Below are 16,681 nucleotides of genomic sequence, written 5' to 3' on the forward strand. Positions count from 1 at the left end.
ACTGTAAGGTGGAATTCTTTAGGTGCCTCAAATAAGGTGATCATGCAACCTTACGGTGCAAAATTCTACATCTTGATATGATATATAATCAACAACATGCTAATGAAAGAAGCTAATCACTCCTTTTTATGTATGACTTCTAAATAGACCTCTTTGTGCTACTCTAATTGGCATAGACTTAACAATGACTACTCCATATGAATTTTCCAAATTGACACTCCATACAAAGCACTTCCCTTAAGGGTCTCTTGGAGAAGAAGTCAAAGAATTCCATAGAAAACTTTGACAAGATCCACAAAGACAATTCTAATGATTGTGATTTGGGTATGGATATGAACAAGGAGAGTAGTAAGGACGAGGACACTAAGAAGCATGCAAAATCCAAAAAGAATGACAAGTGCTACAATATCCTTAGAGGGCACCCACAAACCCTCTACAATAACTCTCTAGTGTTCCAACTCAACCCTTGATATTGGCTTGTACTCTGAACTAGTAGTATTCTAGAATTGGTAAGACCTACCTCCATAATACAAAGACGTGGAAGTACAATACATGTAGCCAGCTAGCCTAAGAAGGCATCTGAGTTGGGATAAATGCTCCCACAATTTGAAATGCACCAAGGACATCCGCCACAACAACAATGGTGATTTCATTTGTCTAGAAAGATTGGGCATGTAGTAGGGAGGCCGAGGTTAGGAAATATGAAATCACAGATGCCCTTTCCCCTACAATAAAACTTGCTTCTTTTGCATGAAAGAAGGACCCCGAGGGCACCAAAAGCATAGGGCTATGATGGTCAAAAGCAATGAAATGATGAAGGAAAGGCTCCTACAATAAAACTTGCTTCTTTTGCATGCAAGAAGGACACCGAGGGCACCAAAAGCATAGGGCTATGATGCTCAAAAGCAATGAAATGATGAAGGAAATGCTCCTATTCTTTTGATTAGTGTGGTCAAGATTCTCAACATTGAGGAGGTTCCTAACCTTGTAGTCCATGTGACTACCTAGTTTAGGAGGAGAGTAAAGAAATAGCTAGATAACAATGCCCTTTTGGAGTGACCTAGCTCAAGAAAGAAAAATTCCAACATCAAGTGTGGTAGTTTGGAGCTAACTAGGATTTCAAAGTCCAATTTCCAAATGTAGTCTTGATGAACTCACAAATGGATAGTATGGCACCATGAGCATCCATGAAAATCTTGAGCCCATAGATTCATGTAGAATATGTTACAATGGTGGATGCTACCTTGCTACCCTATCCCATTACCATTTCCCTTGGTTAGATGTTGAAACTACTTTAAGTATTTTGAGATCATTTGCTAAAGATTCTACAATCTAATATTCTTACAACTCTACCACCAATGGTGGCAATTTCACTAGCAATAGTAGTGGTGGATGTCATTCCAAAGGCACATGATTCTCTAATCTTGTTATTAAGAACATTATTTGATATGATGATCCAACTAATTTTTATCTAGTTCCACGATTGGATTATCAACAATGCCTTGTTGGATGATGGCTTTGGGTGTCAATATCATTATAGTATCCATATATTCGTGGGAGTTCAACCTTATGGAGTGGGGGCAGCCCCATTCATGGTACCAATGGCTAATCTCATAGGGGTGTGACCCTTATGCATGATCTAATATTTAGTAATTGAAGTGGAAAGCATTCCTTTTTTGGTTTCTTTTGTTGTAATAAATAGGGAAATGGCAAGAGAGGCCCTTACCATTTCCTATTGGGCCACCCTTGGCTATAATGTTCTCCACCCCCCCTTCCATGTGAATTAGTATTAAGAGGGGGAGTGGACTTTAAGGTTGAAAAACTTTAGTGATTTTTTAAAGAATATAAAAATAAGAATCAATTGATGAGATGTCAACAAATTGACCAACTTCCATCATCATCATCGAACACACACCATCGACCAATCAAACATACAATGAAGAAATCATCAACTGCATGTATATTCCAATGAACTTATGCAAACTACCAGTGATGACAAGGTGCCATTGACATGCCCAATAGCCATTAACAATTCCTAAAAGTCTATAAAGCCTCAGCCTTACCTTCGGCTAAGGCTACTTACTAAAATTACCAATCACTAAGAAGGAGAGATAGGGGGAGGAAGACAAGAGAAGGAGGAGAATAGAAGAGGTGAAGGAGAAGAGAAGAGGTGGAGGAGAAGATAAGAGAAGAGAAGGAGACAAGGAAAAGAGTAGAAAAGGTGAAGCAAAAGAGAAGAGAAGAAGAGAGGAGAGAAGGAGGAAGAGGATAGAAGAGGATAGAAGAGGTGAAGGAAAAGGAAAGGAGGAAAGAGAAAAAAAAGAGAGGAATAAAGGAAGGAATAGATAAGAGGGAGAGAAGGATAGAGGGAAAAGAGAGTAAAGAAAGACGATTGAGAGCAATAGGAGGATATCCTTGATCACAAGAGGAGCAGTGACTCTAGTCCATGAGTATTTCAACAAAAATCCTTCCTCTCCTAGCAAAGTATCGATCCCACAAGGAGCCACTAAATAGTCTAGAGTTTAATGCCACACTCAGAGCTTGGAGCTAGGCCACAAATGTCTTCTTGCAATGGCCTTGCGAAGAGGAGATATTCGGAGCAAGGATCATGGGAGCTACCAATATAGTCACAAACATGGTCAACAAGCCATCACATGTGACACAAGACTAGGTTCCTTCCGAAATTAATTCTCATTCAATACATGGCTAGGAATGTAGCAATAGGACAAGTAAATATTATTAAGTTAAAATTGCATAATTTGAAGGTAGGATAAATTGCATAACATTCCATTGAGAAAATTATCTTAAGTTCCTTATAAACAAATAGTTTCATTAAGAATAATTTCTTTTTGCATTAATAAATTATATGAATGTAAAGGATGGTGAAATTTGTGTCAAGAATATTTCTCTTTGCACTTATGAAATCCTTTAATATTTCAAGAAATATTCTCTTAGCACTTATAAACATAGAAAAAATAGCTTTATCTTGGTACTTAAATCAAATTAGGATAATTAAAGTAGATCATCAATTAGAGATACTTATTAAGGGAGAAGAATCCTACTATAAATTCCAAATCTGATAATTTTTTTCAAACTAGGATAATCTCTAGATTCTTAGTGAGGTCAAGGACAATCAATCCTTGATCAAGATTATAAATGAAAGATTGCAAACAAAAACCAATGACAACTAAGGAAATGGCCTAAGGAAGGAAGGTTAATTGAAGTTTGAAAATGAAAATTTTTTGTTAAATGAAATCCAAAGGAAAATTAGGAAAAAAACCTAGAGTTAGAAGAAAACTGCGTCTGATGGAGTTGCCTCCAAGTTAAGATCTCGCTCAATTACCTCTTTATTTATTAGGAATGCTACTTGAAAGAAATTTCTTGTGCTTGTACCAATGTATACAAGTCTGACTTGATAAACTTAGGAAATTAAACTGAGTAATAAAAAATCATAATACCCTAATTTTGCAACATGATAAAAGAAAAGCACACTAGACCTCCCCTAAGGCTACTTACGAATCCCTTTCCCAAGAGGAAACAAAGTGCCATGTCGATTTATTTCTAGATGGACCACGATAGTGAGAGGTCACTCCGTAGGAAGTCCTTGGTCAAGAGGAGTTGAGGATGCTAGGGGGGGCTCTAACTAGTAAACTCTTAGGCTCTTAAGAACTACCCAAACTCTTATCTAGCTTAGGATGGATTTCTTGATGCCCTAGTACTACTTACGAGTGAAAATATTGGAGAAATAATGGCCTTGTGTTATTCTTCCATATGGGTGAAAGGTGATCACTTGTATAATAAATTTTATTAAATAAAAAACCTATCTTTTGAAGGGTTCGATTTCATTGTTTGTGTGTTGTGATTTTGAATTACGTAAGCAAATACTATGATTCAAAGGAGCTGATTTCTTATGTGTAAAACTTAAATTTGTTAGGTAAGTAGATAATTGAGACTATCCAATTGAGAGAAGCAAGAGGGTGTGATCCCTAACAATGGATCCACCCTAAGGCAGAGTGGTCTCTATAAGAAGTACATTAGAATATAGGAAAGATTTGATCCTAGAATAAATTATGATCTTGATTCTATATAATTTTAGGAGAACCGAGTGAGACTTTGCCTTATGCATAGAGGGGTTGACTTTGCACAAACAATTACTCAAAGACTGATGCTAGTTAACTCCAAAATAGGAGAGCTTAGCTTGCTTAGAAATCGAAATTCAGGTTGATTCTCATGGGGACAACTAGGACCTTCTATTGCAAAGTAGACTTGAGAGATCCTAGGCAAGTAGCAAACACCGTGTTATTTGAAAGAGTACTAAGTGGTGTTACCTAGAAAAATCATCTCAATGGACTAGAGAAATTGTGCCACCAAGGACATCTCAGCAGGCACATCACAAATGGTATTAGAATGAAATAAAAATAATGTATAGAAAGATTTGTTTGTAACCTTGTTAAAGAGACATTCAATGCAAGAATAACTTATCTCTAACAAATTGACGAAATCTCTTCCAAAATAATAAAGATTGTCAAAAAAAAATGGTATTCCAAGCAATGTCTACCTTAGCAATGCATTCCCTTAACTTCGATTGGCAGGATCACTTGATGAGGATCTTGAAGCAAATGCACAATCCTTCACTATTATATTAGGAGCATCGATGGACGCGAAGCGGGGTCTATTTCTTCATCAATGCTGATCAACTTGCCTATCTTCAAAACAACCTTAAGATAATCAAGTGGATGGAGAACCTTAAACTGGTCAAGATGTTCATCTTCAAAGAATCACACCTAAATCCCATCCTCAATATAGGTGGAGAATGAGTTCACCAAAACCATTATCTTTATAATCAAGTGCTCCAAATTCTCCCAATTGAGCACGTTGCATGTTTAGGGCACTCGTCCTACCACAATTATTGTAAAGATATATTCCCAAATATTTGCTAGAAGTACAACATTGTGAAAATATTTAATGAGCCCCCAACTCAAAAAACCATTGATGTATTTGAATTTCACAATTAGAATTTTTGTAATCCAAAAGTTTCCCTACCTTGATTCCAACTATCTACTTAATGTAATAAAGAGATCTAGTTAGCCCTATCGTGAATTGTGAATAATAAAAGAGTCTCAACTTTTTGCAAGAATGTGTACTTCATACTAACTGCATATTATAAATCTAAGATTTATGGATTCAAGTGTTGAAAAGACCTTAAAGAGAGGCAAGTATTGTAAACACTCAAGACATATAACTAATCTTGCAAATGTTAATAAAACCAAGGTATTGCGCCTTCCATGTCTATACCTACCCTAGTCAAAGTTCAAGAGAAGAAACTCATTTTCAAGAAAGTCAAACTCCCCAAATTTGATGGTACATTAAAGAATGTCAAGTCAAAAGTAAAAATTTGGATTGAATCTATGGAGTATTACTTTGTTGCTACGAGAACTACTCCTCCGAATTAGGTAATGATAGCTAAACTGTGAGGTGCCTCCAACAAACCCGGAGGAGTCCTCAAGTAATCAACTGAAATTCATATCCATGCACATCACCATCCCATCTTCCCATGGGAAACCTTAGACTGAGCAAGGGAATCTCAATTCTACTTCATAGGGGAAGCGTGGAAAAGTCACCCCTAACATTAATCTAACGCCCACCTGAGAAAGACCACTTTGTAATCAATCAAAGGCAGGAGTGAGGTTAACACCGCACTTGGTTCAAAGAGAGTGACAGACAGGGGAGAGTGTAACTCGATCTCCCCACCCATAAGGTAAAATCTTAGCTTTGGCCCCCTAAAACGATGTTAAAACTAGTAACTAATTTTACAATTACTGGGAGGGTCACGACTTAATAAGCTCTATCTAGAGTTGGAAAGTTACCTAACTTATCGAGTCCACCCAACCACTAGTGTCCAATCGTTAGGATCAAAGCCTTCCAGTTTCCTCGATGGGTTTGCTTAGTTTTCTAATTAAAAGCATACTACCACATTGTTTGGACATACAAAATCAGCTTTCTTTTATTACTCCATTAAATTGGGTTCGTTAAACTCGATCTTTAGCACATTAAAAACAATTCAAAAATCAGATACTTTATTTCACCATCACTCTGCAGAGTGACAAAATTGTCTTTCCGCAGAAAGATGCTATCTAGCCTAGGATAGGACCTTCCAATCCCTTGGGATTGGGCTGTATGTGATTGCCTCCATCCGCAGTCAATAGGGAATTTACATTCTCAGAGACCCTCTAAGCTTCCCTAAGCCTCCAAAGCCGTCCTACATAACAGGGGAACCATAAGAATGTTAATATTATCAAAAACCAAAAGCACCTACCTCCCTTGGGAGCGTAGGACCCCCACCCACAGGTGAGTTTTTCCACACTTCGTAGAGCGTAAGGGAGCATTAGGTTGGGCACCCCAATGTCCCAAACCACCACAATCCACAACTCATCTGATTGTGCAAGCCCTGAATCATAAGAGCCATAACTCATCATTCACAAATCCAAAAGCAATCATAACCCATAAGACATTTTAACACAATTATCAATGCGATGCATAGAATCTATCCCCTTCATCAATTTTCGTGTTCCTTCCTAAAAAGAATTTGATAATATTAACATTCTTTTACAAGTCTAAGTAAGTTCTAACTAATAGTGATCCTTTTCTTATGTATTAACTTGATTATCTCCATTTGGCCATCCATCGTGAATATGGGTTATAGCCGTAACCTTTATTTGTTGTGGGATGGCTGGTTCTTTGGTTTGAATGGGTTCAGGGTTAACTTCCTCTTGTGCTTCAACATCATGTTGAGTTCCCTTAGCAGTAGAAATGATCACTTCCACGTGTTGGGGAGCTCTCTAAGGGTGACCTCGCTCAGCATCTCAACATCTCTTAGGAGCCATGGAAGAAGCTGATAGATTCGAGTAGTGCTTCCACGTAGGTGTGGAGAGAGAGAGAGAGAGAGAGAGAGAGAGAGAGAGAGAGAGAGAGAGAGAGAGAGAGAGAGAGAGAGAGAGAGACAGAGACAAAGACAAATATTCGGATGGTTGTAGCAGAGGTTCATTGCATCAATAGCAGTAGAGAGACTTCTACATGGATCGTTGTGTGCCCTTAACATGATGCTCTACCCTTGTTTATATAGTAATGAGAGGGGGGTGGTGGTAAAGAGAGGGCGCTTGCTTTTTAGCATTTTTGATGACATTATTGATGACAAAGAGATAACACTTTCTTTTAGCATTTTTTGACAATGTCATTGATGACATCAGGGAGGGGCTCCATTTTTGTAGCGCAAAGATAAAAATTGACGAATATATGGGCGAGGACGCACTGCACGCCGCATGGTTGGGCAGGTGTCACTCCAAGGCGCATGACTAAGGCGATGACTAAGGCATAGACCTTGGCATCTTGGCCTTGGCATACTTGGCAATAGGCTACGAAGGCTTCATTGGTGCCATTGGCTGTGCGTAAGAAGCTCCCACTAGCTTGTAGGAAAATCTTCTAGGGAGATCACCCATCCTGGCAGTGTCGTCACCCAAGTGTACTTAACTACCAAGTGACTATCCACTAGGCTAGTTCTTTTTGTTGTTCTATACTACAATCATAATCTTAATAAGCTAGTCTTGGGAGGGTTTCCCAAGCCTTTCTTCCATGAATTGGCATATAATACCTCATTAATAATAGCAATTATCTTCATAATTAGAGCTAGTTTTAAAAATATGCAACATAAATCACTTTTCTTTGGAATGTATATGCACATTAAAATAAACTAAGTAATGGGGACATTACATAAACTAAAGTTGATGGGGCTTTGGTGGAAGCAATGGTGCAAGGACCAAGGGGTTGTGGAAGTGACCATTACTTGGGACAAGCTAAAGAAAGCTATATGTGGGTGATACCTCCCACTAGCCTACTATATATTGAAAATGAATAAATTATTTAGCTTAAAGCAATCTAGATTAACCTTGGAGACTTATTATTCCAAATTTATCCCTTCTAAAGTATGCCCTACCAATGGACATCATACAATAAGTGTCAAAAGTTTTGTCATGGGCTAAACTCTCTATTGGATACTCGTCTTGAAGCAATGCGCCCATCTAACCTACAAGACACATTAATTCGAGTTAGGCCATTATAAACGAACGTCAATCAACATTCAAGAGTGGAAAAAATTGAGAAAAAAGTTCTCCATATAAAGGACCATGAGGATATATTAAGAGGATCCAAGGATAATACCAAACCAGGCAAAGAAAGAAGATCAAGAGAAGCGCAATTGGAAACTTTGTATCTATAGCCACATCAACAAGGAATTACCAATATTTTTCCATTGCAATGAACTCACCCACTTTAAAAGACAATGTCCGAAGCTAGGACAACCAATTTGCCAAGGGCAATTTCGTGGCCAAAATTGAGCAGTTTCAACCACCAAAGGGGAAGTTTCTAGAGTATCCTTCAAAGGAAGGAATGAAGAAATGGACAAAGGTCAAGATCCCACTTTATAAGTGGACATGGAAAGAGCAACAATACATGCTTCTCACAATAAGAAGGGGCCTAACCATCAATTCTCAATAATCTAGATGTCAGCAATGTAAAATCTTTAAGATTTTGATTGATTGTGGCACCTACTCATTTATCTCATCGAAGTGTGCAAAAAGCCTAGGAGTAAACACTGAATCTGCATCTAAACTATTAGTGAAAATGGAAAATGGGAAAGAGGTAATTTCTACTCAATAAACTAGGAAAGTGGATTTTAACTTAGGAGGCAATCTTTCCAACGTGGGGTTAAAAGTCATGAATTTAGGAGCTTACGAGTGCTTATTAGAGATGGATTGGCTAATCCCCAATGATACTCACTTCAATGCAAGAAAATTCTAATCATGTTCCCAGATAAAAAAGGAGAGTTGGTAACTACTCAAGGCAAAGCTAGAAACCCTAGAATTCAACTATCAAAAGCTTCTCGGATCATGAAGGGACTACGAAAAGGACTACATATCTACCTAATCAAACTTAATAGGATTGAGCAAGAAAAGGAAGCCAATAAAGAGCCATCTTGGCTAAAGGAATATGTAGATGTATTTCTTCAAGAGCTGACAGAGCTTCCCCCACCTAAGAGAAGTTGATCATGAGATCAAGAGTAGAAAACTTTGCAAAAAACCATCTACTATCAAACATCTACTTGGGACTGTTTGTGTCAGTCATGGATTCTAGCAAAGTAATCCAAAATACAAGAAAACCTAGATGACAAAACTGAGGTAGGTTTTAGACACTGTAAAATGCAACATTGTGGCTGGTTCCAATCGGGTACTATCATATGGATGCACATAACATACCTACCTCCTACTCCTATTGTAGCAGTAACCTTTAAAAAATATCTCAAGTTGAAAATGTGATTGACTTTATATGGAATCACAAAAACATAAGGATACTCCTTCACTCAAAAGAATGAGGAAATTAAATTAGGTTATCTCTAGAAATCTCAAACGATAATGGGGATAAAGCCTAGACTAGATGCTATCACATCAAATCAAAATTTTGTTCGGTAGAGAGAACAAAGTATTGTCTAGTACATATTGTGCATTTCTGCTCGTGTTTGTACTTAGGAACACCTGTTTGGAAAAGGAGTCATCTAACAAAGGAATTGATAAGAAGAAAATCTTTCAAATTGGATTCAAGTTGAAACACCTGGGAAAGGCGTGTTGAGCACCCCCAACTAGCCGCCAACCTATCCAAGGGGTTTTTTTTAATAGCCACATTGGAAATGTGGACCGAACCCATCGTGAGAGGTCTCTCCGTAGAAACATCCATTCATAGGAGGATGCTCGGGTGCTAAGGGGCTTTGGCTGTAAATCCCCTGCTTCTTTGGGTCCTACTCAGCTGGTCTGTGTGAATTGGAAAGAAATCTCAAGGCCCTGTTACTAGTGTAAGGGCAAAAACTTGGAGGAAAATAAGACGCATCCTTACGGATTGCAAGAATCATCCTATGGACGATATTTGTATCTTAGTTGAAACTTTAATATAAATTTTACTTTCAAGGAATTTGTCTGATCTATTTTCATGTCAGTGCATAAAATTATGTAAAGGAACATGTGACTAACGGGTTAATTAAGCTGCTTGCATGTGTTACCACTAATGTGCCCTTAGGTAAGTAGGAAACTAAAGCTATCAAGGGAAGCGAGTGGGCGGAACCCTCTACGGGTCCACCATCCTACGTTGTATAGTACAACTGATTTCATGCCCATTTGCTAATTCCAAAAGTAAAGTGGGTGCAACTATTGTGGTTATTCCTAGCTTTCTTGCACAAGTAGGAGAATATAAAAGAATGCATACTTCCACAGTCAATCAAGATTTTGAAATTCTTACCTTGGTAGTGTGAAGGGATTTGGATCATCAAGAATTGGCGATTTGGTCCCTTTTTATGGAGAGCAGCATGGACAGTCGCCTTTTCAATCTCTGCTTCCATAGTTCGTTCTTTCTCTTAATTTACTTCCTTGATGGTGATATTGGAAGTCCTTGTCCTCCCCCATTGCTGCTTGACCTTGACCACGTGTAGCTCTAGTTTTCCCATGGAATCGTCCTTGGCGGTGGTCCTTACACCAAGTTTGGGACACTCTCTTTTGAAGTGCTTGGGTTCCTTGTAGTAGAAGCATTGCAGGTTTTGGTTATTTCACTATGTATGAACAAAGTCATTGATTGCATTCACCTTTGGTTTCTTCCACTGTCCTTGATCTTCTCCTTGTACTCTTTTAAATTGGGATTTTGTCATTCCCTGGTTCTTGATCTTTGTAAGACCAAGATCGATTATTCTTGGATTTGGGCTGACTTCTTGGGCAATGGGACCTACTCTTATCAATGCGTCTTGTAAATCTGTAGGATGCATAGATTCAAATTGGGTATCCCATTGGTGAATCTAACCCATCGCAAAATTTGGAAAGCTATTGGGATATGCTCATAGTCGGAGCGTACTTTAGCAAGGAGACAAATTTTGAGTAGTATGCCTCCAGAGATAGACCAAATTGCTTTATCTTAAAGAACTCGTTCATCTTCTGAGTCCTATATGCCAATAGCATACATTTCCCTTGCACTGCCTCTTTGAGTTTATCCCAAGTTACTGTTCTTTTAGCTACTACTGCTTGGTCCTTGCACCACTACTTTCACTAGAGCCTAGCTTCATCAGTCATCTTGAGCTTGGCAATCATAGCCTGGTTTGCAGGTGATGTTTCTGATGCACTGAAGTAATCCTCCATGGATTCAATCCATACTTTAGCATTGGTTTCAATAGTCTTCCCTTTCCCAAAAATGTTTTCTGGTGAAAACATTAATTCACTTTACTTGATTTACTCTTATATTACTTATGTTGTTTGTTGGTTTGCTCTAATACCAATTGTAACGTGCCTAGGTCGTGAAACATTTTAGTAGTCCATCAAGAATCTAAGCTAAAAGATCCCACCTAGCACTCCCACAAAATATCACAGGGTCTGTCGGTTAGCGACTCCTGAGTCTATTCCGCAACAAAACGTATCGGCCAACCCCATTAGGATCGACCTAAATCTTCCTGGGTTTCTAATGGTCAAGTCATTCTATGGCCTTCTAGCATCCTGTCGATCTACTTTGCCCAGAGCATCTAAACCGAGACGGACCCATATCGTACTTGGTTCAAAGAGAATTGAAAACAATAGGGATGCATCGCTCAACCTCTCTACCCGTAGGGTAAAGTCCCATTTCGGTCCCCTAAAATGATATGATTCAGGGTTCTACCCTACATTATCTAAGGTCAATACATCATCACAATTTGAATGTTGAGAAGCCTCCCAGTTCTTTGGGACCACCATACAAAGTTTAAAGGATTCTTCTCAAGGCCCATCTTACTTGAAGCTAAAAGGAATTCAAAGTCCTTAAGTAAATTTATGATTTACGCAACAAACCCTAGTTCAAATGAATACGTAGGGTTTCGTTGTAGGAAAGTCAATGTCCCGAATTGCAATCAATATTGCAAGGATACTCCTTCATTCAAAAGAATGAGGAAATTAAATTAGGTTATCTCTAGAAATCTCAGACAATAAGGGGGATAAAGCTGAGACTAGATGCTATCTCAACAAATCATAATTTCCTTCAGCAAAGAGAACAAAGAATTGTCTAGTACATATTGTGCACTTCTGCTTGTGTTTGTACTTAGGAACACCTGTTTGGAAAAGGAGTCATCTAACAAAGGAATTGATAAGAAGAAAACACTTCAACTTGGATTTAGGTTGAAACACTTGGGAAAGGTGTGTTGAGCACCCCCAGCTAGCCGCCAACCCTATCCAAGGGGGTTTTTTTGATAGCCACATCGGGAATGTGGAGCGAACTCATCATGAGAGGTCTCTCCATAGAAACATCCATTTGTAGGAGGATAATCATGTGCCAGGGGGGCTCTTGGTGTAAATCCCCTATCTTGGGTCCTACTTAGATGGACAATGTGACTTGGGAAGGAATCTCAAGGCCCTATTACTAGTGCAAGGGCGAAAACTTGGAGGAAAATTAGATGCATCCTTACGGATTGTGGGAATCATCCTCTGTTGAAATTTTAATATAAAGTTTACTTTCAAGGAATTTGTTAGATCTGTTTTCCTATCAGTGCATAAAATTACATAAAGGAACATGTGACTAATGGGTTAATTAAGAAAGTTGCTTGTATGTGTTACCACTAATGTGCCCTTAGGTAAGTAGGAAACTAAAGCTATGAAGGGAAGCGGATGGGCGGAACCCCTGATGGGTCTTCCTACGATAGGGTAGTCCCAAAGAACTGGAAAGCTTCTCAACATTCAAATCGTGATGACGTATTGACCTTAGATAATGTAGGGTAGAACCCTGGTTCATAGTGTTTTAGGGGACTAGAATGGGACTTTAGCCTATAGGTAGAGAGGTCAAGCGATGCATCCCTCTCGTTTCCCATTCTCTTTGAACCAAGTGTGCAATATGAGTCTGCCTCGGTTTAGATGCTCTACGCAAAGTAGATTGTCCGAAGAACGACTCTAGAAGGCCGTAGAATGACTTGACCATTAGAAACCCAAGAAGATTCAAGTTGATCCTAATGGGATTGGCCAATATGTTTCATTGTATAGTAGACAGGGGAGTCACTAACCAACAAACCCTTGGACATTCTATGGGAGTGCCAAGTGGCATCTTTTAGCTCGGATTCCTGATGGACTACTAAAATGTGTCACGACCTAGGCACGTTACAATATTCTGGAGCGAGGAGCACAGGAGCTACCAATGTGGTCTCAAATGTAATTGACATTCCATCACATGCGGCACAAGACCAAGTTCCTTCCCAAATTAATGCTCATTCAATATATGGCTAGGAACATAACGATAGGACAAGTAAATATTGTTAAATTAAAATTAGATAATTCAAAGTTAAGATAAATTGCATAACATCAAATTGAGAAATTTAATCTTAAGTTTCTTATTAAATAATTATTGCATTAAGTTTTTTTTGCATTTATAAATCATGTAAACATCGAAAAGATAGAAGTTGCATTAAGAATAATATCTTTTTGCCTTTATAAATTATGTGAATTGTAAAGGATGGTGAAAATTATATCAATGATATTTCTCCTTGCACTTATGAAATCCTTAAATATCAACAAATATTCCCTTAGTACATGTAAACATAGGAAAAATTGCTTTATCTTGGTACTTGAAGCAAATTAGGATAATTAAAATAGAGTATCAAGACTACCAATTAGGGATATTTCTTAAGGGAGAAGAATCCCACTATAAAATACAAAATCTGATAAATTTCCCCAAATTAGAATAATCTCTAGATTCTTAATGAGGCCAAGGACCAATCTTTAACAATGATTATGAAAGAAAGAGACCAACGACAACTAAGGAAATGGCCTAAGGGAGGAAGGTTAATCAAATTTTAAATATGAAAATTTTTAAAAAATCAAATCCAAAGGGAAATTAGGAAAAATCCTAGGGTTAGATGGGAACCAAGTTTGAAGGAGTTGCCTCCAAGTTAAGATATTACTCATTTGCCTCTTTACTTGTTAGGAATACTACTTGAAAGAAATTGTTTGTGCTTGTAGCAACGCATACAAGTTTAACCCCTAATGGATCCACCCTAAGGCCTACCCTAAGGCAGGGTGGTCTCGGTAAGCTTTTGAGTGATGTGCATGTTGCATAGAAAGGCCACATCAAAAGTGGGGATTGTCTTGTAGAAATGGAGACATTCAAGAACAGGCTTGAGAATTTCAAAATAACCGCAACATTAGGGTGATTTCCAACTTGAAAGACCACATGGGCATTCAAGACAAGTATCCTATAAAAAAGACAAGAGAAGGTGTAAAGGCTCAAATAATCAAAAACCTTAAACTTATCATATAGAGATGAAGTGGTGAACATGTATTATGTGAGGTTACATTCAATAAAAATTAATATTATACATATTAACTTTTGTCAACCTTAAAGAAACACTACTAGATAACAAATGAATAGTGCAATTGAATTGAAGATAGAAAATACTTGTTTAAATAGGTAATATTTTAATAAAACCTAGTAAGCAAGTTAGTTAAGGATTAAGCTCAACATGGCCTAGGTTATATCTATTTAGGTGGTTCTTGATGATTGGAGACCTAGATTAGGATTAATAATCTTGGGGCATATCAAGAATTATCAAATATCATAGATGCACACATACAGATAGGCTATGGTGGAAGAGAGCTTCTTGGGCTCGTTTTTATATTAGTCCTAAATTATGCTATATACTAGAATGATTAGTGTGCCTTATATATTGGCACCACATAGACATTACAACTAATGGTGTGGGGTAGTGTAGTGCTACATGTCATGATTATTCACAATGTCTATCACATATGAGATGGTATATAGAGTCTGGCATCATATGCACCATATCTATCAACACTCCCCCTTAGGCTCAAGTCATGAGGAGGGTGAGTTCTTAAGCTTGCATCACTTAAGCTATTTACTCCCACATATTGTTAGAAGTACTCTAGCTTGACTTGAGGCAATGGCTTGCAACATGTTGCTTATTAGTAGACACATGTTGTAGGTCTATATCTTCACTAATAAGCACCTTCTGATAAAGAAGGTAGTAGTGGAGCCCTATGTGTTTCATATAAGCATGAAAAACTATATCATAACTAATATGATACTAGTAATTTTACCTCAATAAAGAGACACACAATCCATTACATTGCAATCAATGTGATCTATCAAGCTACATAACTAATGTATGGCCTCCTATTCCATGATTGTTGTCCCTCTATCCCTCCTCTATACTCAACCTTTGTAGAAGATAGAGAAATGGTAGGATGCTTCTTTGACATCCACGAAACTGCTACACCTAATAGATTAAATGCATACCCTATGTTAATCACTAATCATTTGCACTATCTGCCCAATCTTCATGTGCATAATTATAAAACTTGGGCTCCATACCTACCCCATAGTGCAATCCATAACCCACTCTGAACTTTGCATAGCACATGATCCTATATACAACATCTAGATGTGGTTTCCTAGCTAACTATATAGATTGATTCACAACTATGTCAACCCTTGTACTTTATAATTGAATAATGACTCTACAATTTGAAAATCGAAGTCAATCATTTATATTTTAATTAATTAAATAATTAATTAAAATTATTTTCATAAAAATAAATAAATTTTCTAATAAATTCATTTACTATTTTAATAGAATATGTTTTTATTTTTTTTAAAGATATAATTTATATTTAATATTTAATAAATTAAAATGTGAGAAATCAAAGGAATTGTTTTTGAACATTGTAAAGTTTGTATTAAAAAGAGGACATTTTCTTAGATTTGTTAAGTATAAGCTTAACTTGACCCTTGTGATAGCTAGAGATACAAAAGAAAAAGAAGGTCTTCACTTAGGGCTTAAGCAGCTTGAGATACAAAAATGTCTTTATTTATGGTCCTTGAAACCTATTCACTTTGTTCTAATGTGAAGTGCAAAAGTAGAAAAGGTTTTCCCTTATGGCTTTATTGATTTTGACAAACTTTCTCTTTCTTATATGATATTGCCTTGATTGAGTAGTAAAGAGCAAACAAAAGAAAAATAAGGGCTTCACTTAGGACTTAAGCAGCTTGAGATACAAAAAGGTCTTTATTTATGGCCCTTGAAACCTATTCACTTTGTTCTAACGTGAGGTGCAAAAGCAGAAAAGGTCTTCCCTTATGGCTTTATTGATTTTGATGCCCTTCCTCTTCCTTATATGATATTGCCTTGATTGAGTAGTAAAGAGTATCTATTATTGTTGAGCTAGCTTCAAACCATTTTGCAAGTTTATAGATGGCTTTCCTTTATTCCATGTTGCCTCCTTCTATATCTAATAGTATGGCTAATGCATCCAAATTTCTAATTTGTGCAGATGCACTTGGCTCTCTTTACTAGTTCTTCATTTAGTTTATTGAAGTACCTGATAATGCAATGCAAGCTTATTTTCGCCTATAATAACACATTAAGTTCAAAACGAAAAGTATGGTAATTATGGTCACGCATCACTAAAAATGACAATTCGAAACAAATATAAAAGAAAATCATATTTTTTTCTTCACCTACATATTTATTCCTTCGTCTTTCATTAGCCAACCTACATATTCATGGAAACAACAAATGAAAGAAATGCTAGGGACTCAAGATCTATATAATTAACCAAAATATAATATC

Source organism: Lygodium microphyllum, chromosome 6, assembly GCF_053477565.2.
Source record: "Lygodium microphyllum isolate KBCC chromosome 6, Lygodium_microphyllum_v1.1.10, whole genome shotgun sequence".
Lineage (NCBI taxonomy): Eukaryota > Viridiplantae > Streptophyta > Polypodiopsida > Schizaeales > Lygodiaceae > Lygodium > Lygodium microphyllum.